The following is a 26,042-nucleotide window of genomic DNA, read 5'->3' on the forward strand; positions in this document are numbered from 1 at the left end:
GTCCTCATGTGGAATTGGCTTCTGGCAAGGGAGAAATACATGAACAAAACAGGGCTAGAGTGCTTTTGTCATCTGTACATGCCAGCGAAGACAGAAACGAGCACGCGGAGGGTGGCGGCAAAGTGTCAGACTTTCACAAAGAAAATCAACTTGTGCAGTGTCGCCTGGAGCACGCAGTCGCACACGCAGTAGGCTAGAATCAATCCGGCCGACTGCGACTCAACCCCCGTGGATTAAGATTTAAATTGAGGCCCATCTACTCTGTCACTAAAATGGATATTGTATCCTTTATGCAGGAAGTAGGGAATTACGGCATCCTCCTATCCCCCCCTTCACTGCTCTTGACAGATAAGTGGTGCAAGCAAAGCTGCATTGCACAGCCGCCGCTTTTCAAAACCAGCGGTCGTTTTCATCTAGGCACGGGCAAATAAAGCACGGGATGGCCGAGTCTGCGAGGGACGTATGCTCCGCTGTTCCTTTTAAAACCTTGCATGCTGTGAACCGGCTCAAATAAATATCCCCAAAGGCATCCTTCATTCAAACACTCTCCTTCAAACAGCGGCGAGCCAAGAAATAGCGCCATCATGGCACTCAAACTCTGTTTCCGACACGCTCTCTCTCCCATCTTTTCTACTTTCTCCCTACCCGGTTGCCTCTGTGTGGCCATGTGGTCGGTGTAGCTGAAAGGTCAGTGGTGGGTAATTTGTTTTTAGCTATGCAGACAAGCCTCACAACACACACGGCCAGGTAAACCAATTACACCCTGACATGAATTGCCATGACAAACAGCCTCCGCACACAAGCGCCACGGCCATTAGCGGTCAGGCCACTGTCCTCCCTCTTGGAGAAGAGCACCCGACCCACCTCGGTTAGCTCTTTTTCATTAGATGACCAGGAGATCATTAACCAACACCCACTGTAACCAACTAGACGGTTCATATTTGTTATACAGAGCCATTTAAACACACCATGAAATCAAAATTTACTCTTCTCTGATGACGTGTTCACAGGCGCGAGGCAGGACAATCTATCACTCACATGAGTTCACAGCAATAGCAAACCACAATCATCCAACAATCAAATCAATTCCTGATGGACAAAATCAAGTCCTGCCTTACATTTGTTCTTTTTTGTGATGCTGTTGCACTCAGGTATACGTCACATCAGGGAAGAAACAGCTATCAAAACTTCCGTTTCACGCCGACTTTAAATGAAGCAAGCTGTGAGCTGATTGACACAAATGTTCATGCTAAAATAAACTGTTAAGCCCCGCCTATTTGGCAAGACCTTTATCATTTGGATTCCCAGAATTACAGCCAACAGCTTGAAAAGAACATCCTTTTGGTATTCAAAATATGTGACTAGATAAATACGAGCACAGGATGGATTTGGTCTGGATTTCATGGCATTAGTGATATGAACTGATGCTATTTTTCCTCGTATGATTTTTAATAAAGCTCTACAGCTCTTTTTTTTTTTCGGTCTATGCATGTGTGTGTGTGTGTGTCCGTGTGTGCGCAATGTCTGGTACCACCTCGTGAAAAAAAACAACAGCTTTCTTGGCATTCGTTAAAAATCCTCCAGAGAAAAACTCAAGCTATGCCTGGCAGCCACAGCTTTATGGATGCGAGCAATTTCAGCCGCATGTTTGCAAAACAGCATGTCATCATCGCTGCTGTTAATCAAACACACTCCCTCATCTACCCCCACCGCACACCCGCATACTGTCCTTCTCTCTCATGCTCCGGGGCTGCCATTTGACTCGCGGCTCCTAAGTATCCATGTTAAATCTGTTACCTTGCATCCCGCCACCCCCCGCACACCAATCCTCCTTGAAATTAATTACATGAGTGAGCAGCACTTTTACACTCACTAACTGGCCATTTCTGTAGTCGGCTAGGGAGGGCTCTCCTGTACTCCATTCACTGGCCCTGAAGCAGCCCTCGGCCTCCCCTGCCAGTTACTATGGCAACAATGTTCTTTCAGCACTTGCAAAATAATGAAGACAATGTGTTTTCCATTTAGATTAGTTTTTGGCGCGGCGGTGATACAGAGTGTCCATCTTAGCACCTCTTTCATGGCTGATACGATGCAATAAAAATGGCTCTCCCGGCCTCAAACACAGGTTTACCTTTACTATCGGCCAGATAGCTGGTGTACGATACTGGTGATTTTTTTCCTCACTTAAAACAACTGTTTAATTACTTGCTGAGAGAGTGAAAGATCAAGTCAGTGTGAAGGGAACAAATGAGGAAGACTGTTCACTTCAGCTATTGCAGCTACGATGATGGGAAAAATATCAAGATTTTTCAGTGAATGAAATGATATGGTTAGAAAGAGTCACAAAATAAAACAGGGATAAATTAATTATTTACCTTTAAAAAATGAAATTGTTAAAATGTTAAAATACTTAATATGCAGAATAAACAACAAAGCAATGCTTCAAAAAGTTACACTAAGATACAACACAATTATCCAATTGCAACAGCGAACCATAAAAACTATAGCAATCTCACGTAAACGTATGTTTCACTTAGCGTATTTTTTTTTTTTTTTTTTTGTGGCGTTTTGCCTTTTATTAGGATAGGACAGTAGCTAGAAAGGAAGGGAGGTGGGAGAGGGGGGGGGGGGGAATCGGGAAAGGTCCACGAGCAGGGACTCGAACTCGGGTCTCCCGAAGCACAACGGCGCTACATGTCGGCACACTTGCCCCACGAGGCTATCGCCGCGGACCGCTTAGTATTTTTGAACTTTTTAAATATTTGTTTGCATTTCTAAATAAAACGATACATCCATGAAGGTTTCATTTTCTAAATATAACTCAACAGACTTCTCTTTGGTGGCGTATGCTGCTTGTTTAAACCCTGTCCCTTTCTTACAATCGATTGTAAGCTCACATTTAGATCTGCCACCATCCAATCAACAAATAATGGACAGAACCAAGACCCCGCTCTACATTTTTCTTTCGATAATCCATTTCACTCGGATGTATGTCACAAAATGGACTATCTATTGTAACTTCTGCTACATTACAACTTTAAATTAAGAAAAATGACTCTGCGCAACTTTAAGTACATACAACACAGTTATTGGTTTATTTTGAGTCAGACTTGTTTAAAGTAATGATTTGTTTCAGTTAAGAATCATTTAATCAATTCAGTCAGTGAGTGAGCCATTAGAATGATTCAAAACAAGTTTGAGACTGATTTTTGACCGGTTCATTAAAAAGAATCGGTTCATACTGATAGATTTTGTATTTTCATCAGTCATCAGATTCATTTACATTGTGACTGTGTATCAGATGTAATGCACTCTGTCTGTGTCTGCAAAGGTGTGTGCCAAATGGCCCATACAGATGAATGACCCATTCAGATGTATGGCCCATAGAAACTGATTGGTGTGAATGAATAAAAAGAATCAGCATTGCTCAGAGTGGATTAGCAAGTTAGATCGATCTCCTGTGGGAGGTCCTAACAGTTTTCCTTTGTTTGTAGCCCTTTTGTCTTCATGTATAAAGTTCTGTCTTAGACACAGAACTTTGGGTTAAGATTGTTGAAGGGTGGCATGCTAACATCGCTGCTGAAGGACTGCTACACTACAAACTTTCAATAAATTCTTCTCCCCGCAAGAACTCTGGTCAAGCTTACTTATTTTATGTATTGGAGAAATCTAATACATTGGCGAGCCACCCAAACCACTGCTCGGCCAAATACACCAAAATCTAACAATACTAATCATTCATTTGCTCAAAATTAGGTCAACAAATTCAATCGGTTGCAGTATTAAAAATAGAATAAATCCAGTTCTGAACAAGAACAGGTTCTCAGTACCAGACGCTTCAGAGGACACATTAACTCAACGCAACAGTTTGCATAAACATACACACCCTTGTAGGGATAGCAGTTAGCAATGCTGCTATAAAATCCAAACAAAGTTCTTCCCTGGAAAATCCTTCCCCAGAAAAGGGCCTTGGGCAGACCCAGCCGAAAGCCACTGCTGTGGATGGAAACAGCACAGTGTTTACAGTGGAAATAGTGAGTCTGGGACATATTCTTCAAGTCCCTTTTCCACTGTTTATAGAAAAAGGAGAGGAACAACACTTCCTGAGAGGAAAGCCAGCTTTCCAAGCCCAAATCAAAATCAAGCGTGTTGTCAAATCTGTAGACGGCACAAGTCTACACACTCACACAACAACAGTGATAGATTTGTATACTATATATACACTATATATATTTATACTTTTAAATGTAAGTGTTCAATTGCACTAATAGATTTGAGTTGTGCATTAGACAGGATTTATGAGGTAGCAGCAACAGTTTATCCGTAAAATGTGCTGTAATAGAGTTTCAGATCTCCTCTAGCGTGCAGTAATTGAGTCGCGTATGGCCCGTCTCTGTTTGTTTCTCACGGTATCTCTGGCATGATTGAAATAGAAATACACGGAAGGCCACTCTAGCCCTTAATTACATGGAGATAAGACGATTAACCAGCAAGCACTACTTCAAAACGGCTTCTGCTAAAAAGAAACACGACTGCAGTAAACAAACCAATATCACCGCAACTGAACCTCGCTTGCAGATGTCGTCATCGCTAGCGAACACCATCTGACACTTCGTGTTTGATTGTACATGGTTAACGGAGGCCTGTTTGATCCTGGAAGAGTGAGGATGTATCTGTAAACACTATTTATTCAGCTTTGATGACGCAGTTTAGCATCAAAGCGCCAGTGCTGCTCCACTGATGTCTGAAACCCATGTTGCAACCCTCACGATAGAGATGACACGCACGCGCGGTCGACGCTGATGCACGGAGGCTGCTTCTACACAGATCACTTTGTATCATCTCAGCCTTCATCTAAGAACCTGCTCTAAAACATGCGCGCACAGACGAGTGTGATAATGAAGTCAGGCTGCCACCTGCAGAACGAGGCAGCTTGCATTCCAGATCAACGTCTGTTTGAGATGCTGCCTTTTGAAAGAAGGAACGTGAAATCCCTGTAGTTAGGAGGTATGGACTAGTGGAAACGTTATTTAGTGATCACATTACCAAGGATACTTTCACACAGTCAGTTTTTGGAAGTGAAAATCTCATTTACTAACAAGTGTGACTCCAAAATTGTCCCATTCATGTAATAGTTTAGAGGAACAGATTGAATCAAATTAATTGAGTCAGTTCGGTCACACAATGTGGGAATGTAACTGCATTAAGAGCTCTAAAACAGGAATGACAACTGAATTTTGCTGCTGTGTGAATCTAGCCAAGCAATAAAGTCTCAAACAAGCAAATGAGAGGTGGTGATATTGCAAACAGCAAGCAATTATTAGCGATCGAAAGAAAACCCGGCTAATTGGCTTGCTCAGCTCAATACACAGCATGTATATTTAATGAGGCCCGAGTGCTCATCTGATCCCCCCAAAAACATCACAAGGGAAACAACGGTCAATTTCACATGCAGTAAATAATCATTTAGGATGAGTCGCTGCTTATGTTTTATTTCATAACGATTGAGCTTTTCATGTTGGCTTTGGAATTTCTTTCGATAATTACTGCTGTGGTGTTGTTCTGTTATTCAAGAGAAAAAATGGCCTGGAGCCAGCGCTGCTTTGTCACTACATCATTTTTTAGATAAAAATATTTTTTAAAGAATATCGTATAAAACAAAATCAATAAGATTTCATATAAAAGTATATACATGCTAATATATACAAGTAATCTTTTGTATTTTGTATTTATTTGTATTGAAATATTTTTCCATAAATGTAAATTATAATTTGTAAATGTGTAAATAAGTATATGTAAATATTACTGTATACTCATGTGCATGTTATATAACCTTTTATGTAAAATAGAGTATAATTTACTGTTTGCATATATTATGTAAAGAAATGTTTCATTAGTTATATATACACATACATACACACATACACATACTGTACATATACATACACAAACAAATATTTACTCACATTAAATATTTTATGAGATTGCATAGCTAAAAATACATAATACATAAAAATAAAAATGTTAAAAAATAAATAAAAATGATTTTACATATTTGTCTTTCAGATATTTACAGTAGCAGAAAAATATCTTTATTGCTGAAATGATCAAATCACTGAAATGGATCCAGGCTAAGCACCGGGCCCCACTAAGTACCCAATTATGTGTTCAGTGACCTCAAAAGGAGGTGTCACTAACTCTAGCATTAGAAAGCCAAAGCTGTTAAGACTTCAGAGCAGGGCAAAGGCCTACCAATATTAAGTGCTAAACTACCCTTAGTCTATTTTAGCTTTTATACATACTCCCAGGCTTGACAGCGGAGAAGAGCGTTTGCCTTGCCGTAATAGTATTAAACACCTAGTACATGAATGTAAAAAGAGTCCAAGGTTTAGCTGTAAAATGGCCACTGTCAGACAGACTGGCCTTGCTCTGGCTCTGTTCAAAGACTCATTGTTCTGCACGACGAGTCTGAAGGAGAATGTGTAAAGAGACGAGCAGGGAGACAGAGCGAGGGAGACAGTGAAAAAGAGGCAGGTGGAGGGTTTGATTAATGTGGCCCTGGCTGCTGCCTCCTGCCACACGCTGCCTGGGACAAGCTGGTGGGAGACCCCCACAGCGCAGCCTGCCAGCCCTCACAGAGACCACCAGGTGAGCCCCATTCATCATCGCCCATCCAACACGGCCAGCCCCAGCCCGACGGCCCTAACCCAACCCAACCTGCTCTGGCTGAGCCCAATCCACCACCAGGGCCCAAAGCGTTCCAGATAGGGCATCTGCTCACAGAGGGATCAAGTCTCTGAGTGCGTTTGTGTGTCGTTCTACTGAAACAGTGGGGAAAGATTGTCCCACTGGGTGGATTGCATGCGTCTGTGGTGGGGCTGCGAGTGGGGCAGGGTGGTTTCTGGAGGAGCACAGGCCGGCATCCAAACCAAACCAGAGAGAGGCCGAGCCTGGCCAAGTCTGGCACAGCGAACGCTCATTAAGATGCTGGAGCCTCGAGACGAACAGCGCTGTCTGATGTCATGGGGTCTGCACTGCCATAAGGTCACACGGCGGCCCACGCCAGATCATTTACATGAGTGCAACAAACGATCCAGAGACTGAGAAATGAGGCACACATGACAGAAAGGTGAATATAGATTAACCAGCATCCATTAGAGAAAACGTGTTGTTTTGTTCTCAAGATCAAGTATTTTACATCCGCCATATTCTAATAAGCTCTCGCGTAAATCTAATCGATGAATTGGACAAATAGATATCGACAGCCAGGCCTCAACAACAATATAATATACAGGTGCATTTAGCCGCATTAATTGGTTTACAGAACAAATCAATCAATTCTCTCGGTAGCATCAGAATAAAGACACTGAAGTTGCGCTAAAAGGATCAGAGGAGCATTTTTCGTGACATTAAACAATAGCTACTGATCAGCAGCAGGTGTGCGTTTGTTCATTGTCAGCGATGATGCCGTGAACGCATGAGCAGTGGCTCTGTCGAGGTCTTCGGCACTCTGTGCAAACACAAAAGCTCACCCTGAGCTGCTAAAAGCTGTTGACTGCCGGCCAAATACCAGACACACAAACTGAGGAAAACCATCTGGATTACCTAAATGAATTCTATTTTCTGATGGTAGACAGACTGGGACAGTAACGCCAGACCTAATCTTTTTTATAATCTGTATCAAATGCTGAGCGAGAGGGGGGGAAAGGGAACAAATGGGAACACTTGCATAACAGAAAAAGATGCCTGATTTTATCCTCGGACTGGACTAAACTGGACAGCCTATTTAAAGTGATAGTTTACCCAAAAGGAGAACTCTGTCATCTTTTACTGACCCTGATGCAATTCCAAACCTGTATGACTTATTTTCTTCTGTTGAACACTATTTTGAAGAACATTGGCCTCCAAGCTAAACTGGACCCGATTGACTTTCATTGTAGTATGTACAGAAATACACATTTTCAAAATGATAATCTTTTGTGTGGACATGAAGTTACACAGGTTTGGAATGACATGAGTGAGTAAATGATGACAATTTTCATTTTTGGGTGAATTATCTCTATAAACTAGCACTTTAGCACTTGCTTTTACACAGACACCTCATTTCCACCCTTTAACATCATGCAGACTGAACATTATCACTGGACAAATGCATATTATATTGTGTTTTTCTTTCCATTCTCAAGTCTTTAAGCAGAAAGGTCATACAATGGAACAATGATGACATTCAAATCCCTATTACGCCACCCTAGCATTCATAAGTGTCACAGAATAAACAGTTAGAGATGTGAATCAGCTTCAGTGCAAGTTGGAAAGGTAGTTTGACATACAGAGAGAGAAAAAGACAGAGAAAGAGAGCGAGAGAGGGGAAAAAATTGAACATTGATTTTGCACACTGCCCTCTCTCTATTACAAGAGGCTGATCAATATGCTTGACACTGTGCAGAGGCAAAATACTGCTAGGCCTGCATATCTGCAGCGAGCATGAGGCCTGTCTGGTAATCATTCTTCCCTTATTGCCTCTCTCCCACCCTCAACTCTGTTTAAGTGCGACCACACACACATGCAGAGGCAAACACTTACAATTGCGAGCACAAACAGACACAAAAATTCAGTGTACAACATGGGGCTGGGCGATGCAGTTAAAACTTTCATGTTCAGCATTCTAATTATATTTGTTATTTACAATGTTACTAAGACTAAATGTAAGTAAATAAAAAAAAGACCACTTTTAAACCAAACAGACATTGAAAATGTAATGCAAAATATAGTAAATCTAGTAAAAAAGGTAAACTTATTAGTAAAACTAAGTACATTTAGTAAAATGAATGGCCAAATAAAAACCTTAAAGGGGACCAATTATGTAAAATTCTAGCCTAGAAATCTAGACGCACCCTAGCGGCAGCAACATTTATTTTGCTTCCAGGGTAGTCTAGCAACTCTCCGTTGACTTTCGAGCTGGAAAAACCAAACTCTGGTCAGGCCAATCACATCGTGTATAGAGTCGGTGGGCGGGCTTAACATAATGACGACAGAGTTGCGACGGTTGCTGCTACTTGAAAACAAAGAAGAGCTGCTGCTGGCGAACAGTCTTTCGAATCGGCTTTGGCCGCGACTCTGGAGGACTTGGAGTTAAACTTTTCTTTGAGAAACGAACAAAGAACGGCACTTAAGTCATTCTTAAAAAAGGAAGATGTGTTCGTAGTTTTGCCAGCCAGATATGGCAAAAGTTGAATCTATCAACTAACGTTAGCTCCGCTGTTGGGAAAACGCTCTGGTTGGTTGAAGCGCTGTCCTATTGCGTGCAGAGGGAATTTGAAAGACAGCCGTTTATCCCGCCCCTCGGATTGAGCCGTGCCAATGGTGAGTTGCCAGACCTAACATCTTGATGTAGGTCTGGCTTGCCAGGCTAGTAAAATTCACTTTGACATGGTGTTTGAACATAAATGTCTGTCAACAGTGTGTGTACACAACCAGCCTACAATGGTAAACATCCATCCACTTTTTTTTAATTCCCCATAAATCATAAACAGTGTCAATGTAACAGGCCCCTCCCACGACTGGTGACAGAATTAGCTTAGATCCTCCCTTGAGCTGTACACAGTCCACCATGTTTATCTCCTCGCTAGGACAGCTAGTGGAAACACAAGAATGTCTAAGCTACGTGATAATCTAAACACAGAAAAGCAAAAGAAAATTAGCACAGTGGACTGGAAAAACACATTCTATGTAAACGTGCTAGACGGATGTGTATGACCGCTGCACTCGCGTCTCGCGCAGAAAACGGAATTCTAAAAGAAGTAAAACTTTTATAAAACTTGACATGTTTTTAGATGCAAAGACGCGTTGTGTGTGATGCCCCCGAATGGGAGAAAAACACGCAAAGTCCATCTAGAGAATGTTTACATAGAAAATAATAGAAAAGTGTGGAATGCAAAACCGCGTTTTGTGGAAAAAGCCCCATGCTGTTTCTCCTGCTTTGTTGTTGCTGGAGTATACGAGGCACAAGCTGTAAAGGCACAGCCCTCTTCTGGAAAGGGGACGGGGAACAACAGCTCATTTGCATTTAAAGATACACACATTAAAATGTGTTTTTGCTTCAACCCAAATTTTGGGCACGGTATTATAAATTACCTGGGGAGGTATTTTGAGCTGAAACTTCACATTCACAAACACATTCTGTGTTTATTGCCAGCAAATCGACAGAAAAAAAAACATAAGAAATATATATATTGCATATTGTGAATCCTTAATATATTGCCCAGTCCTAACACATAATCATGTATAAATTAGATGAATGATGCCCCAATGAAATATGCATGAATAAAAATACATATTTCAACAAATCCATGCATGTCAGATGGAGACACCAAAAAATCATTTTCTCAGTGAGTAGTGATCTTGTTTTTCGAAGAAAATCCAAATATCTATAAAACAAGATTTACCTGAGAAGCAAAATACATTGACTTGTTTTCAGAGAATAAATATCAAGTATTTTTCTTACCCCAGTGGCAAATATATATATATATTTCGTCATATCGTTTTTTTGTTTGTTTCAACTGTAAATCTAACAATATTTAGTGAGATTTAGTCCTAAAACAAGAAGAAACAAATTTGCCAATGGGAATATCTTAAAAGAAAAAGAAAATTAATCCAATATATATTAAGGCTTAATATAATAATTTTGCTTCAAGTAAATGTATCTTCTTTTAGGGGTGATTAGATTATTTTAAAAGAAAAAAAAATGTTTTTTAAAAGATATTTAGTGCATATATCCTTGTGAACAGGGCAGGCATGTGCCGTCTTAATTTTTTTCTCTTTTTTTTCCAAGCGGGTGAATGTGTGTGTGGATGTGTGTGGATGTGAGTGGAGTGGGCTCACGCGGATCAATAGAGCATGAGCTGAGAATCCCGCATACTGGTCAGAACACGGAGGGTCAATGAGCCTGGAGCAGGGGTCTACAAAGAGCTCGCTCTCTCTCTCATTCACTCTGTCTTTTTAACCAGCAATAATCTGGACCTCTAACATGTACATCAACAGATCACAACCTCATGAAATCACGCTCAACTGTCTAACACCTGGACAGAAACATGTATCACTAATCTCTCTGCACCATCAATCAGTGCCTTGGACTTTTAACAGACATCGATCACATAGGTGTTCATTTGATGAATGAAACATCAACCTCAACTCAGGGATCAATTATGAAGCTTAAAGCGAACACAGAGCTCTACAACATGTTCTAGCTCCACCTACAGTGAAATCGTGAAATCCCTTTGGTCTAAACTCCCTTTCCACATCAAATACATTCTGATTGGTTGTGATTGTGTTGTATTTTCGCATACAATGTGGACAGATACATTTCTTGTCGGTGGAAACATGTGTTGCTACTGGTTAGTTTGTGTCAGCACATGGATGTTAACGGACACATGGGTTCATATTGTTGGCACATCTACAGTTACTAACTATGGCCTCTGGATATGGTGACACTTGAGGTTGTGTGTGTGTGTGTGTGTGTGTGTGTGTGTGTGTGTGTGTGTGTGTGTGTGTGTGTGTGTGTGTGTGTGTGTGTGTGTGTGTGTGTGAGTGTGTGTGTGAGTGTGTGTCTTTAGCACAGGAGTAAAATGGTGAGGGGAGTTCAGGAAATAAGGGAGTTCCTGTTAGCTGAGGAACGGGTGAGGGAGAGGCCTCACGCCACTGAGACTCGCATAACTGTAGCAGCGCATTACTGCTTAACCTACATAAACTGTTTAAAAAGTCTTATAATACAGGAATGATGAATTTGATAGGCCCAAGTAAGAGCTAAATATAAGTGTTATACATTTATGTATAATTATTGGTATCTCGGGGCCTGTAAACTAACTTTAATAGGCTTAAAGCTGCAGTGTGTAATTTCTGTGCCACTAGCGGCACCAAACGGAATAAATAATGACTGCTTGACTGCTTCGAAACCATGTTTCCTGAACTTTCCCTCAGTCCTCCATTGTTCAGCCAAACAGGAAGCTCCATCCAAAACTCATCCCATCGGTTGAGCCAGAAGTTGGCATGGGTCAACCACAGCCAGTGCTTCTCTTAAGGAAAACAACTTACAATTGGCTTACTTATAGATGTCTTCGCAAACTAACCAGGATATGACAATGCATCAAGTAGGTATCATAACTTATATCATAAAAATGCAGTAGCCAAAAATCTGGTTAAACATTTGTATGCTAAAAGTAGCCCTAGAGCATACAATTAAAAGTGTGCATAGATGCATATATAAAACATTTTGTGTCCATTTTCATCCATGTTTCCTTTTTTAATTTTTTTAAGAAATGTATACTTTTCTGCATGGATGCACAAAATTTATCAAAAGCGACAAAGACTTTTCCATTGTTACAATAATGTACAATGTTTTGAACTTTTTAACACTGATAATAAGAAATGTTTCTTGAACAGCAAATCAGAGGGATCATGTGACACTGAAGTAATGATGCTGAAAATTCAGCTGTCATCACAGAAATAAATTACATTTTAAAATATATTCAAATAGATAGTTAACAGTAAAATTACAGTAAGACAGTAACAGTAAAAACTGTAATAATATTTCATAATATTTCACTCTTTTTACTGTTTTGATTGATTTTTTTGATCAAATAAATACAACCTTAGTTATCAGAAGAGACTTATTTAAAAAATAATAAAAAAAAGATCTTGTACACCCCAAACTTCTGAACAGTAGTATATCAAATTTCAAATTTCTGAACAGTAGTATATAAAAATTCAAACTTCAAAGAAATAAAAACTTCTAAAAACTGCCTTTCTAATGGTGTCATGAAGGAAAAAAATGTATGCTGGTCAAAGGTAAGCATGCTTACGACTGAATTCTTCAGAAGTCGACTGGAGGACTGTTGTCCTAGCCTGCCCAGAACATCAAAGGCAGTCATTACATAAAGTGTCTGAAAAGCAGTCTCTCTCTTATCTTAATGAAGCTCAGACTTCAGCAAGATGATGTTTCAGATATAACCTGATGCTGCAATCCCCACACATACTGTTGAATCTGAATGCAATGACAAAACTAATCATCCAAGTATATACAAGACCAGAAAACGTGTTTTATTTGGGCCTCTTAAAGGGATTTGATTCTTATAACAGAGCGAGTGAGGACGTCTGCCCTGTCTTGTTTAGGTGTTAATCATTTTTCTTACTGTTGGAGAGGTCTGAGCGCGCACCTCTCAAGCTCTGGTCGTGTCGTGTCTATGTCTGGCTGTTGAAACTTGTCTGTGTGCTTCGGTCACAGCCTGGAGCTTTCAATGAGGGTTTTATGCAGCGGTTTAGCCGAAGCTTTACCTGGACTTGCTCCCAAAGCAGCCCTCCGCCTTCGATCAAAATTCATACCCTCTTCATTATGATTTAATGCTCCTCGCCAGATTCTCTAAATGAATCCTACACAAATAACATGGCCATTAGGTCATTTAATATCCTGAGTCTAAACGTGTGGGGCCCCTGGGATTCCACTCTTGTCTAGACATATGGAAGCACTCACACATGCACGCACTAGCTCGCACACACATGTACACAGAATGCATGGGTCCCCCAGGAGCAGCAAAGGCAAAAGGACCTGAGGAAAAAAAAAAAGAAAGAAGCAGGAGCAAAATAATCAGGCATGCCTTGGACACCACGCATTTATCAAGGCAAACAGAGCATCCGCATATAACCCTAGGTTCTCGTACCGCTACCCGGGGCTCATCTCCCCTGGCAACATTTCCTTGGATACAGAGTGGGGACTTGAGCGGTTAAGAGGGGAGAAAACAAAGAGATTTGCTGACGGACATATTGTGTGAGGCTGGGGCCCCAAACTGAGTCCCCCCTTCCACACACATGCCTCACAAGTGTGACCTCTGAACCCTGGCAGGGGCCCAGCACACAGGGCCACGGCACAGGTTGAAACTTAAGCTCCCGTGTTGCCGATCAGCTAGGATGCAGAAGACAACTGGCCAGGGTGCGCATCCCAGGAAAGACACATGCAAGCTTTTTTTCTATTAGCACTTTTTTTAATTTGGAATTTTTTTTAAATTTCGTAATACATACAAAAATGTATATAATATAAATATATATATAATAATATTATACAAATATACACACAGACTAATGAAATGTTTTTATTATATTTATAATATATTTATTATATTTTCAAAATAAAATACTGATAATACTGTATTTGATACTGATATAAATATACTTACTATATAAAATACTGATAATATATATAAAGAATATATAATATTATATATATATATATATATATATAAAATATAATATAATAAATATATATATATATATATATATATATATATATATAAATATAATATTATATTATATATATATATATATATATATATATATATATATATATACACACACACACACACACACACACACACACACACACAGATTAATAAAAAAAACAGTGTAATGCATGCAAAATGCATGATAAATAAAATAAAAAATGTATTATTATATTTATACCTATGAGTAAAAAATAATTATATTAAAATATTTAAAAAATAAAATACTGAGTTATTTTATGCACACATACACACAAACAGATTAATAAAAAAAAATTCAGTGTAATGCATGCAAAAGTGGATCACAAAAGATCTGCGCTACTATTTATATGCTTTCACTGAAACTGGCTTTTTGACACAGTGTCTCAATGCAGGAATGTGGAGTGATTTTCTCTGCTTTTCACACCTTCATAATAAGCTGTCTGATGCTTTGTTAACAGATGAACAGATTTAAGATGACACAGTGGGGGGAGGAGGGACAGACAAGCGGAGGAGTGACAGTCAGCTTGTCCTCTGCATGGCGCTACGTCAGGAGACGCGCTGTTTGGTGGTTGGTTTTCACGTCGACAGAACGCCGCGTGTCAGCTCACCGCCAGAGCAGGCGAATGGGGGAACAAAGGCTCAGTGAAGGAGGCTGGTAATGATCTGAGAGCCTGCACAATGTCTGCAGAAATTCCCCTTGATGCAGACGGCAGCCACCCAGGGCAGGCCCCTGAGAGCCGGGTTAGAGCCAGTAATATGTCTCACACTCTCTCAGAGACAACCAGGCTGAGAAAGCGAGAGACAGAGAAGAGGGAAGGAAGAGACTCTTTCAGACAGATCCAATTGCAAGTGTAACCATCAGAAGGGTGATTGTTTATGTAGAACAGATGACATAGACCCTTTTAGAAAGCTTTTAACAGATTGGCAGTGAAGAAATGAAGAAATACACAAAACAAGATCATTGGCCAGTTCGCTATAACCAAACCAGTGAAGAGGGCAGTGTGTCTGCTCGCTGGAAGGGAAGTATAAGACTCAATATTGACATGACCTCATTAGAAAACAGCTAGTGGACTAACGCTAATTAAAAGGAGAATGCTGCAGATATTGGGTTGCCACTCATTACCTCACAGGGAGTACATTTAACTAACAAAACATTAGTGCACAGTCTTGGCACATTTAACAGCTCAAGCAGTATGGGAATGAAGGGTGCATGTGGACTGATAATTGATAATGGAATATAAAGTGGCCTGAGAATGAACGAACACGCACACACACACATATCTAATTTTAATGGAAATCTAATGAAAATCTAATTCTAACCTCCAAAAACAAAATAAAAGAGCCTAAAGCATTCTTTTTTCTTTTCTTTTTTTTTTGTAAAATCAATGCAAATATGTCAGATTATGCACTATTTCTAGGTCACTAATTAAATAAGCAAATGAATGACATTAGCCAGATTCCATCCATTTTGTATTTTAATGCAAATAGCACCAAAAAAAAGGCTGGATGAACACAGAAGTTGTGTCATTTGGATTTTCATTGGAGAAAACCAGTTCTTTTCTATCAAAAAAAAAAACCATTCTTAAAAAAGCTCTTCTTTTGTGTTTCAAATTTCATTTAGTAGGAAACCGTACATAATATACAAATGGAAACAATCCTCAAAAAAGTGTATGTGACATTTATATGTGGCAGGGCTCACGTCAACTCTGCTTTATTCACTAAAACTTGAATACGGCAATATTCAAATTAAATTAGCAAATTGGAACATAACTATTGAGCAATGGAAGCTGGAAACCTGCAGTTCACTTGAAGCACAAGATCCTCTTGGAACATCTCAAATTATCCTGGATAACACTTTAAATAGTGGGCTACTCCAAGTGGTGACGCTTTAAAGTCTAGAGCAAATATGAGGAGACAAATTGTAGCCTAACTCTTCTAAGCAGTGGTGGATGAACTACACTGTGTCCAAATAAGTTCATTAAAGCAGCAGGACTAGGCCCTAAAGACCAGAAGGACCTGACTGAATAGATGTTTAGTCCTTTTTGTTGAGTTACTAATCCAAAGTCCGGTCTCTAAGCCCCATCTCCTCCCTGAAGGCTAGCACCCTCACTTCGACCCCCTATTCACACACAGACACACAACCTCCCCTCCCCCCCCCAACAAGACCAATTTCTTGCTTTCTGCTCTTGTTCTATTTTTTCACTTTGGCACAGGCATCTCCGGTGTGATATTTTTGCCTAAAAATGATTAAAAACAGCAGAGAATGAAGGCATTTGTTGTAATGAGAGCACGTAAGCTGCGGTTTGTGGCCGCAGGAGTAATTAAACTCCCACACGGCATCTTGAGGGGCTGAGGAGGTGCGCTCTCCTGAGGCTGCCGCCCATTTTCTGTGGGCTGCTGGGAGCCGCGTCGCACAGTGCTGCGTGGGGCCTGAGGGACGCTAACAGATGAATCCCTGTCATTAAAAAGGATCACCCGCCTCACGGGAATCGGCTCCTTGCACTCAAAACATATCTCTTAAGAAGGAAAGGGCTATCGCAATCTCTAACCCAGACACAAACATACACGCACAAATACACCCGATTGCCCCGTGCTGTATTTATGAGCTCTGGTTTGTCATCTATTTTCAGGCTTTTATTCCCTGTCCACAAATAAAATGTAGGTTTACATTGGTTGGAACACAACTTCCCAAATCCAGCAATCCCCAACCATGGGTATACGTATCCCTGGGGGTCTTTAAAGGGATAGTTCACCCAAAATTTGAACAAACCCTCATTTACTCACTCTCATGTCATTCATTCTAAACCCGTATGCATTCTTCTTCTGTGGAACAGAATTGTGAAAAATGTCCATGAGGTTCAGTGTTGTTTTGGACCCCATTGGCTTTCATTGTATGGACAAAAACCGTAAATTAAATGTTTCCATTTAAAATTCTTCAAAACATCTTCTTTAAATGCATACAGGTATAGAACAGCGTGACAGAATGACAGTTTTCTTTTTTGGATAGGTTAAGCATGCTCCAAAGGGTATTGGAAAGATGTAACCTTAAAAGCCAAAATTAAAAAAAGAGACAGAAATACTGAAAAAAATATTACATAACAATTAATAAGAATAACACTAATAATATCAAAATGCAATTATAAAATAACATACTGGAGTCTTCTTTCTTTCTATATGGAAATGAACATGTGGTAGGTCATATGCATTGTGCCCTTTCCAGCTGTCTATCTATACATAGATGAAACGTCCATCTGATTCATATTCAGGCAGCAGCTGTGCGTCTAATAATTAAGAACTATCAATGCAATGCAGATTGCGCTAACATTTATACAAATAACCTTTCCTGCTAAGCACTACCATGTTAACCGAACACAAGCCGATCGGGACAGATTGGCGTCACAGCTCAAAACATGGTGCATATTTAGAACATACTGAGGTGCAGAGATAAAAGAATGTGCTGTTCTCCATGGCTTTTCAGTGAGCGGGATAAAGCCCTCTTTAAAGGGGATTTAGCCTATCAGGAACGTCTATATCTGGAAGCTGATACAGCCACAGAGATTGTAGATCATTTTTCATGTACAAATCTGCTTTGGCTCAGAGAGGCAGGCAGGCAGGAGAACAGCAGAGGGCAGGGCGAATGCGAACGAGGATGCGGATGCATCCAGGGGGAGGGGAGGGTGACTAGGGCACTGTCCACCACCATCACCCCTCCTCACATCCATGACTCCGCCTTGGGCCTTCCTTCCCAGTTGCTCGGCCAGCTGAGCAATCAGGTCAGTCGGCTCTTCCTGCGTCCCCCCTGGTCAATTGTTCCCTCTCCACGCCTCGTGTGCGGCCCGCAGCTGTGGCCAAATGATGTCATATCTGATCCTAAGGCAGGCACAGTGTCTCGGCGTAAACACAGAGCGGGGGGTGGAGGGGCTCCGACCGGAGACAATGAGCCGGGTGAAGTTATGCCAATATTTCTGATGATCTCTGCACTTCTCACAGGAAACGAAAAAAAGTATGTTTTCCAAACCCACGTTTCCACGTTTGCCATTTCTTTTCTTTTTTTCGGATTCAGCATCAGGTGGGCTCAGCACAAGATGGCTTTGGAATAATTTTTTGTTAAATTCAGCTTTTTATTCTTGTATTCATATCTTTATTCTATAGGAATAGGGCAATATTATTGCCACAATCAATACAGTCTCTCAAAGGACTGGTTATTGGGTTGGTGGGTATATCTGCTGCAGTGGGGCCATTGTGAAGCCATTATTTTCACTAAATCATTTCTCTAGGAGATAATCCAGGCATTAGCCATGGTTGGGAGCATTTAAACAAGCAGCAACCCGGCCATTTGTAGTCTGTCTCTCGGCGAATAACTAAGCGCATACAGAGACAATATTGTTGTAATGCAATATCCACAAACTCTCAGCCAACGCATTCAGGAAAGCCACACTCCAATAACGCAAGTATAACAGAGCGGAAAATGTAACTCAGCTCCCTCCACTTGTGGGGTGATTATGATGCCACCAGCTCTAAACAAATCAATCGCTGCTTCAGAACCTGAGAAGATTCCTAAAGCATGCAGAAAACAGTTTGAACATGTTACAGTGCGAGAGGATTTAGAGTCCACCAAGAAAGTGAAATCCAAATCCAGCAGCCGGCATTTGGGAGGAAAGCACAGACTGCTGGGCTTGTTATGGATATTGTTTGGAGTCCTCTGTGGAAAACGGGCAGTATGAATGAAGCGTGGCTGCTTTTCTGATGCAGGAGTACCGAGCGTATAAACAAGCAGGTGATTTGATTAGGTGCGTAATCGAGTGAGTACAAGAGGCCGCACTGGTCCTACTCACACCAACACTTAACTGGCACACTGACAAGCTTCCTGTGCTCCTAATGAGAGGCTTTTGAATGTTGCGTGTACTTCAAACATACACATAGGCCTACACACACACCGCTGGGATTCTGAGAGTCTTTCTTTCATCCATTTGTTGTTCTCAGGTTTTTCATGTTCTGGAGGTGCACAACATATAAAATATATAATGAAATTATTCTTGATACCAATAGTGAAATTGCAGCCAATAATTTGGAACAAAATATTTGCTCTCAACGTTTTCAAAAATGTGCCTCAGGTTGAATGCTTTTATTCAATTGAACTATTTATGCATCTTGCATATCAATAACATGCGTGTATTCTTCTAGTCGAGACCTTTACCACGATAAATAACACATCTTTACTGATTCCAACTATGATCCAGTTCAATAATGAATGCATTTTATACATTTCGGAATGGAGCACTCGGCAAAATAAAAAGCAGAATAGTTTCTCTAATTGCTTGGTTATCATTATCAGCATAGAATTTCGTTATTATCCATAACTCACAGAAACAGATTCCAACTCAACCCAAGACACCGCCTCCTTATTGTCCTATAAAATGCCAGGATTACCATAGTGGATTCCATGGTGCATGAAGTATTCTTTGTGCACACGTCACACACCAGGATGCGCGAGCGCCCTCAGATCACTTGGACGTGGCTGTGTACAAGAGTTAAAAAACTATATAAATACTGTTCGTTTTCTCACACAAACCGCTCGTTTCGTGTCTAGGCCATCAATGTGTACTTACGATGGGGAATTGTTTAATTTGGACGATGGGGAATTGTTTTAATTTGGACTCTGTGCATGCTCTTTGAGACAGTGACCACAGACCTGCATTAAATGACTGACAGACAAGAACGGTTTGACCTAAAAATATCAAAATTGAAACTACTGCGGAAAAAAAGACACCTACATCTTGGATGCCCTTGAGGTAAGCTAAAACATACCAAAATTTTATTTCAAAGTGAACTATCCCTTTAATCATTGATTCCTTTACTTTTACAGCAGACTCTTCAATATTTATCTAATTCCTAAAACGAACAGAAAAAAAGCATCAAATGTAACACCTCGTCAGTCAGAGCAAACGCGTTAGTAGAAAGGAGTCCACAACAAAGACATTATACTGTAAGGATGATCTATTTCTGCACCTGCACTAAGCTCTACACACCCCTTTCATAAACAAGAGCTTCTCTTTTAACACTTTACCTTGGAGCGCTATTGTGGAGAGCGGTTTTGAAAAAACCTTTCAATGATATCTGCCATCTTTCATCTGTGTTGAAATCCAATCACCCGGAAATCACTGAAGAGGCAAATAAAGGTGCAATGATATGATAAACGCAAGAAAAGGCTTTCTAAATTGGCAACTGTTCCATAATTTAGATGTGCACAGAAGTTCAATTTGTCCAAGAAATTCAACAGGATCTCCACAGAATATCCTCTGCAAATAGAGGGAGGAAATAAGCTACACTGGCGGGTTTCTGCAGCTCGATAGGGCACACAGTAACCAGCGTGTTTCACCTCATTTCTCCAGGGCCCAAGGAAACACAGCTAATGATGTAATGAAGTAAACCGCGATTTACATCTGCGGAGCCTGTGCCTACACGCGATGCCCTGGCAGAAGCGAATGAGATCATGTCTCGGCCTGCTCAAAGAACATGAATATTTACAGTTTGGACTGTAACAGGGCTGTAAATAACGTAAAGGGCCAATTACATGTCTTACTGTCTAAGGGTCAGTTAAAGTGACAGTTCAGTGTTAACAAAAGGTAGAGACGCTACTACCTTAATTTTTCAGTAGCGTGACAGTAGCTTCTTGTGTTCAAAACTTTCTCCAACAATTAGCAGTGTAGCATGACAACAACAAGTAAACTGACGGTAAAAATCAGTTGGTTCATGTAAATGAGCTGGTTCTTAAAAAAGATTCACTGATTCATTTGAGTAGCTGAGCAACATATTATGTCTGTTAATTAGCTCATTATTCAGATAAAAGTGGTTAATCACTATATTAAAAATGTAAGCATTTTTCTAGTTTTATTAATTGATGTGTAAATGTATCTATACAAGTTTTCACACTAATTGAGACATCGTTTTGTGCTATAAAAAAATTAATTACTGCCTTATATAGCTTCAAACGTAACTATTTACTTCAAAAAGCGTGGCTTAACTATGTTAAATTATGAGTATATTTCCAAGCTATAGTTTCAAAGCAGCTTCCTCAACATCTCTCAAATTATGATTTATTGCAAATGAGATTGGTCGGAATGTGTGGTTACCCGTGTGTCTGTATCCAGAAAACGCAGCCTCCTCTGTTCTGCTTCTGCCCTCTAATGTTATTTGTCTCAGCTCTCTTCAATCCCCTTTGGATGGTCGATTCTAGTGCTCATCTGTCTGTACAAGCAAGGTTAAAAGTACACAGGCAGTGCCGTGGCAGGACCTTGCAATGGCCAAGCATTAAGCCAGAGAAATCAAGTGTGTTATTTATGAACCATTTGGCCATTGATAATGCTCACCCGGGCGAAGGATGAAGCACACAAGGTGCCCGTAACACTGGTGGCCCTACCGGGAATTCATCTGTTGGTTGAGGTTGCTACAGTAGACTTTATTTTACCATTAACATGGTCATACCACTGTCACATCATCAACTTTGCCAGCGTGTTAGGCACAAATCGGAGACTAGGCTATTTTTTATGCTATGCTACTTAATGCAAATCGGGTAATGGCACAAGCACACCAAAAAATCTGTACCGAAGGCAATTTGCATTTCAGGATTCCACAGATTACCGCAATCTGACATACTTCAAAGGGACTATCACTCCTTCATTGTAATCCAGACACCTTAAACAGTTCTTTAAAATAAAATTAGGTTTGTCTACATGTATGAAATATAGACAGTTCCAATGCTCTGCGTCATTTAATCATCATATAATGAATTTACTACTCACAATGAATAGAAAATGTAAATAAAACAGAGTTTACCGCCTGCTTTGTGCGAGTACCAATGGCGCAACATTAAATCCGCTCGGCAAACAGCACTAGCTTAAGTGGACCATGTGCAAACTACAATGCAACAAAATCCTATTCTTAATGAGTATTTATCTAACTTTCACTTAAAATGTTATGTAACATTAATTCTTAAGTCAATTCATCTTGTTTTAAAAAGATAGTTCATCCAAAAGTGAAAATTCTGTCATCATTTTCTCATCATCGTCGTTCCATACCTCTACAACTTTCTTTCTTCTGTGGAACAAAAAGTTTGGGTCAAATCAGAATTTTACCCAATTGATTTCATTCAGTCAATGGGCAAAATAAATCCTCTTTTGTATTTCACAGAAGAAAGCAAGCCTGGTAAATCTCGATTGCGGGTGGTGAGTGAATAATGCAGAGGTGAAATACTGCACATTGGTTGTGCGAATTCATGCCTAAATGAATTTATTCCACCTGTTTTGAGAATCAAAATCGAATAGCATCAATAAATATTAAAGAAACAGCATAAATTGTTCTGATTAGAGTTACTTCACATGTGTGGTCTCTAGAAGAAATAAAAAGTAATCTGATATATTTGAAGTGTTAGAGTTGCTTACTGATGTCACTCATTGGCAGTGAGTTGAGTTTAAAGCCCTTCTTCTGTTTTCTCTGAGCTTTCAGCTATGTATGAGCTTTCGTGCAGAAGCAGTCAAATTAATCACAGAAATCATGAACCCATGTCAAACATGTGACTTAGTATGAAATCATTCTGATTATAACTAAAATAATCCTGACCGCATAGTCCAACTAAATGACCTTTTGAATCATTATTAAACAAACATCCTGACGGACAACCTGCTAGCTCTCTGGATCCGCCTGCCATGCATGCACATAGATTTGTGGGTTTGTGGTATGATTTGGAAATGTATTCCTGCACAAACGTCAAAAGGCTGCCACGTTTCAATATTAGATCAAAATCAAAACATGATTAACTTATTACGACTGGATGTTTTCCTAGCTACAGCAAAAAAATCTCAAGGACTTCATGAAGATTTTTTTGATGCTCTTGGTCAAATGGCTAGTGTTCGGTGCGCAGTCTCAGCTTTGCTTCTGACATTCGAGGGTTGGAGCTATTTTAAGGAGACCCCAGTGCCTCTGGCAGGTCCACCACACGCCACTGTACAGCGGCTTCCATAGAGCTGAAGAATGGCTCCATTATTCCCCCACAAACTCATACTTTCACAGAGGTCCACCCACTTCTGACCTGATCTCGCTGAAACACACCACTATCGGAAATTCCCCCGTTTTGTGAAGGTGGGAACAAAACAGAACAGAATGAATCACTGAATAACAGGAATAAAGGTTGAAAATAGAATTTTTTAAGAACATTTGAAAGTATTAAAGATTGTACCTTGTGTAAGGTTTTTACAATGCATGCAGCACTTAATTAGCCATGGAATTATTTTATATACAGTTTTGTGTGTGTGTGTGAAGATTGTGTACAATTGCTAAACTAAATGATTCATATTTCAGTTCAACAAAATAATTGCTTGTCACATCACATGCCAGAGCAGATGGTAAGGTTCCATATAATATTTCTGTAAATAAAACAAATAAAGCACCCTTTACCTGAAAGGAAATTACTTATCTACTTAAATATTATTTATTAAAAAATATATAATAATAATAATAATAATAATAATAATAATAATAATATTATATATATATATATATATATATATATATATATATATATATATATATATACACAAAAAAGTTTGGGGTCAGGATTTTTGAAAGATATATATACACTTTTCAGAAAGGATGCATTAAATTGATCAAAAATTACAGTAAAGACATTTATAAAGTAACATAAGTTTTGCATTTCAATAAATGCTCTTCATCACAACGTCACAAGCAGCACAACGTTGATAATAATAAGAAAAACTAATAATAAATAGTAAGTAAATCAGCATATTAAAATTATTTCAGGATTCAAGGATCATGTGACATTGAAGACTGGAGTAATGGCTGTTAATTTATTTTATTTTGCAACAACAGGATTGAATACTATTTTTAAAATCATAAAATCAGAAACAGTTATTTTAAATTGTAATAATATTTCACAATATTACTTTTTACTATATTTTTTTATCAAATAAATTCAGCCCTGATCAGAATAAGAGACTTCTTTCAAAAATGACAACAATAAAAAAAAGCAAAAAAACTTTTGAACAGCAGTGTATGCATTAAATAAAAATGTAAAACAAAAACACCCTAAAATCAGCTTATAAACCATATGGTAGCTTTGTAAAATCCCCTACAAAGCTAAGAAAACTAAAACGAAATCTGTTTCATCATTTTGACACTCACTTTGTCACCAAGTCAAACAAAAACCCATCCACAAATATATAGCCTGCCCTGTGTGTTTATGCGAGTGTGTGTGTTTGTGAACGTGTGTACGTGTGTGTGTGAGAGCATCAGGAAATACCAGGCCAAGCATTCCAGCTAGTCAGCACCTCTGGCCCTCATGTGACTGGAGATACACAGTCCAGATTGTGTGTGCAAGTTTGCTCAAGAACCATGATAAGAAAATTTTGTAAAAGTGAGGGAGAAGGAGGGGTAAAGGAAGGATAATCTGATATGCATGACTTGTGGTTTCTCCTAGCGCCTCTCTTTTCTTTGCCCTGGCAGAAATGGCAGTTTGCATCCATAATTTACAGGATTCTTCTCTTCTCCCTCTTCTCCTGGCAATCTGGTCTTTATGGCTCCACCCCCATCCCAAACTCATTAGCATAATGTAGATGCTACCAAAATAAAACAACACATTTTCACCTTCGAGCTGTTCCACGTCTCATCAGTACACAAGACCAGGCAGAAAGCAGCGAGTGTGTATTACAGGCTAAGGATGAAACGCTTCATGCCACATGTTTAGACGAATGTCTCCGACTGCCTGCTAAAACAGATTTTTTTCTCCCCAAAGAATCTCACATCTCAGTAATTGTGCCTGCCTTTAATAATCACATAAAAACAACTGACACTGACGTTGTAAGGGGGAACAACAAAGCAGCGAGTGATTTGAGAGGCCCCGCTGCTAATTATGACTCATGTTATACAGAACGTTCTGTTGCCGCTCAAAAACACTAAATAAATTCGTCGTTTGACTGCGCTCAAGAAATATGAGCGTCTGACACGACAGCGTGAATGCTTTCCCGTTTTTAGCACCAATTACGCCATTCGAGTTAATTTGGTAAAAGTTGTTTTGAAGATAACACCATGCGAGCGGCACATGTGTGTGCAAATCTGCGATTACATGAACAATCATTAGCAGAAATGAGCAGTGAAGGATCATCAGTCAAAGCGCTTACCGGAGGATGCAGTAGATTTCTTTGTTCAGTGTTTGGCAAATTCACTCACATATCTTCATCAATCATAGAAGTGATCTGGAATTTACCAAAAATAATAATAATAAAGCACATTATATTAATCCTTTGCCTAAGTAAATGATGTGCACGGTTACACATGTTCTTCTCAGTATTCATAATCCCCCGTTCTGTACCTTCCCTGCTTGATAATGTCACAGTGCTAAATAAAGGAAGCACACGGTTAGGCTTATTCTACACATGGGATCATGTACCATTATGATCTGTGGCATTTAGCAGCTAGTATGGGAGGCAATCTAACAGTTATAGTAACAGTACCGAACAGCAACTGTTCATATTTTCATAAACAACAACCAAGTCAAATTACAAGGAAAAAAAGCAGTCTTTAATAACTAAAAAATATAAAATTGCTGATCCAATCACTCATTCAAACTCATTCATAGTTTAGAATTTAGTTTTGCAATATGAGATATCAGATTAGTAGGCCTAATTCGCAAAAAGTTTATCTCTTTTAAATATTTAATAC

The 26,042-nt window shown here is 39.6% G+C and overlaps 1 protein-coding gene across 3 annotated transcripts in view; it reads right to left on the minus strand.

Moving 5' to 3' along the window:
• Positions 1 to 26,042, minus strand: part of zmiz1a (zinc finger, MIZ-type containing 1a) — a 132,329-nt gene that overhangs the window by 52,969 nt on the left and 53,318 nt on the right. The window contains exon 3 of one of the 3 annotated variants that reach the window (XM_079856405.1): positions 25,502 to 25,576. The exons of the other annotated variants lie outside the window; for them this stretch is intronic. The gene's annotated coding sequence lies outside the window, so the exon portion shown is untranslated. The remainder of the gene's footprint in view (positions 1 to 25,501; positions 25,577 to 26,042) is intronic. 3 annotated transcript variants of the gene reach the window in all.

This window comes from Squalius cephalus, assembly GCF_949319135.1.
Source record: "Squalius cephalus genome assembly, chromosome: 21".
In the NCBI taxonomy this organism is placed as follows: domain Eukaryota; kingdom Metazoa; phylum Chordata; class Actinopteri; order Cypriniformes; family Leuciscidae; genus Squalius; species Squalius cephalus.